The sequence below is a fragment of the Osmia lignaria genome, unplaced genomic scaffold, assembly GCF_051020975.1.
Source record: "Osmia lignaria lignaria isolate PbOS001 unplaced genomic scaffold, iyOsmLign1 scaffold0036, whole genome shotgun sequence".
In the NCBI taxonomy this organism is placed as follows: Eukaryota; Metazoa; Arthropoda; class Insecta; order Hymenoptera; family Megachilidae; genus Osmia; species Osmia lignaria.
This window is the reverse complement of record NW_027478177.1, coordinates 85,001-87,500: the sequence shown is the minus strand read 5'-3', so window position 1 is coordinate 87,500 and position 2,500 is coordinate 85,001. Positions and strand designations below refer to the sequence as shown.

The 2,500-nt window shown below is 44.7% G+C and overlaps 1 non-coding gene across 1 annotated transcript; it reads left to right on the top strand.

Annotated features, from left to right (window-relative positions):
• Positions 1 to 1,392: 1,392 nt before the first annotated feature.
• LOC143306800 (5.8S ribosomal RNA) lies at positions 1,393 to 1,547 on the top strand. The gene has a single exon (XR_013064106.1). It is a non-coding gene; the product is annotated as a 5.8S ribosomal RNA (ribosomal RNA).
• Positions 1,548 to 2,500: the final 953 nt, after the last annotated feature.

Here is a 2,500-nt window from a genome sequence, read left to right as displayed (position 1 = left end):
GATATAATAAATAATACCATATACATGACACAAAACACATAAATCTCGGGTTCGAGCCAATAAGAAACAAATACCAAAACGCTGCGATGCGGTAAAATTACACCGACACGGTTACGTGCGGAGGTCGCTTTGATTACTCATCGCGTTTCTCCCGTCCGTTCGGAACCGCCGGCAAAAAAACTGTGCGACCAACGGCGCCAAAGAGCACGACGCCGGACCATTTCTCTCTGGCTGATGTGAATGGAAGTAAAAGACGCTTGCGTGAGGTCTCTCGACCTTTATCTCTCTAACTTATACTTATGGGTCGTCGTCTACTTGATCGGGTACAAACAAGTCGTAAGAAACAAACAAACAAACCACAAAAATACAAGTCGTAAAAAAACAAACTTCTGTTGGTTAACCTACAATATGAAGGATCGAAATGAAAGAAGGATCATATTATTACAAACCGAAAGTGAAGGATCATTAAAATTGAAATACAATATATATAAATATATAAATGTACCCGTCGTTGCGACACCCTAGTTAAATGGAAAGATATAAAAAAGAGAGAAAAGGAATACAGATGACCCGCCGTCTGATCTTTGCTAAATGATCTGGCATCACCGGAGTTTTTTTGGTCCGTGTTGCGTTCGCTCTATTCGAAATGAAACTCGCGGAGGCGAAGAATTGTTAAAAGTTTACGAAGCGTCTAGGAGTGGTTAAAACTGAGAGAGTTGAAACTACGATGTATTAGAACGAGCAACCGTCGAAACTTTGTTTTCGCGACGTTCTTTTCGTCGCTCTCGTCCCCACGCTCCTACGCTTTGGTTGTTTCTTTGCCATCCGTGTTGCGATAAAAAGATTTCTCCATTGTCCAAAAAGGACGGATCGAGATTCCTCTTTCGAGAGGGAGAGAGAGGTACTTGCGGGTAACCTGGAATCTACGAAACACGCACCGTGGTAAGATTCGTGCGTCCGCCTGATCGATGTGTGTTGTTTACGGACCGGCTGAGAAGCGACGATAGCGAGTCTTTGAAAAACTATGTGTCCATTAGTTAGACCGATCGTCGCCGGCCGTGTGTCTGTTCGAATCTCGCAACCCACGATTCAGCGACAGGACGCGCGCTCGCATTCCTTGTGTGCGTTCGTACTTTTCAAGGTTTTTAAATGTACTTTACGCCCGACCGTCGAGAGGAGCGTGCCACTGGGCGTTTCTCCGACGGTTTCCGTCCTTGGACGCGATCGTGTCGTCAACGATCGAACAAACAAACAAATACGTTGGCGACGCCCGAATTCGCTCTCCCGCACGCGCCGGGTGGGAGAGTGATGTGGGTATCGAATGTGATGCGTGTTAATAATGAAAATAACACTCTAAAGATCTAAAGAGTTTGAAATACAAAATTTTACGATTACCCTGAACGGTGGATCACTTGGCTCGTGGGTCGATGAAGAACGCAGCTAATTGCGCGTCAACGTGTGAACTGCAGGACACATGAACATCGACATTTCGAACGCACATTGCGGTCCACGGATACAATTCCTGGACCACGCCTGGCTGAGGGTCGTTTTCTTAACAAAAGACTGCTTGCGTTTGCTTCTCGAAAAAAGAGTAATTCATTTCTTTCTAAACATCTCGCCGTCGTTCAACGAAAGTAGAACGTTTCGGAGCGGGATTATCGAACGAAATTGAAAGAATGAATGAACGATAAACAAAGAAAGAGTCGCAACGTACGAGCGATAGTTGGGCAGTTCGTCGGCGTTTGTCGTGGAAACGATGTGACGAAAATCGCAACCGATACACTAAATGCAGGCCGTTAAAGGAGAGAAACAAATTTCGAAATATCTCTTCGAACTAGCGCAAGTGCGTCACGGCGCGCGAGTCGTTCGTTAAAATTTATAAACGACCGCCCGTGAAAGCACCGAGTTCTCGGAAGATAATCTATAAAGATTCTCCATCCTGCTGGAAGTTATCGGATCGGCGCGATTGTTCACTTGTAGAAATCCACGCTCCCGACGTTGCCAGAAACGATATTTACGAAAGGTGTGTCAAAAATAAACGAAAGAAGCTCTCCTATAAATTTAGAAAAAGCAAACGAGTGAAATGTTTGAGATGATAATTTGCTGAAATGCAAGCTCGAATAGCCCCAGGGTTTCGAATGATTCCCCGCGCTTTATACATCTCTCTGTTTACAAACGGTGTATAAATGAAAGATCGCTTCAGATGGGTCGTCGCTGTTTGACGCGCGATGCTGTTCCTTTTTTTTTGTCTGTCTGTGCGTTTAGCTTCGCTAAACAAGTTAAATGGTTAAAAAGCGTCGAAAAAGCGAATACACACGCGACAAGACAAATCTAACGAGTAAAGGAACGCTCCGCTCCAAGATAAAAATGGTTGTTTACAATCAATACAGCGTTTCGGTACCCCTGATCGTAGTCTGAAACTGTGTAACAAAAGAGAGGAAAGCGAATGGTGAAGGAACTTCGAAGCCTCCGTGGCGTGGCTAGAACTTGTGATAAAAGT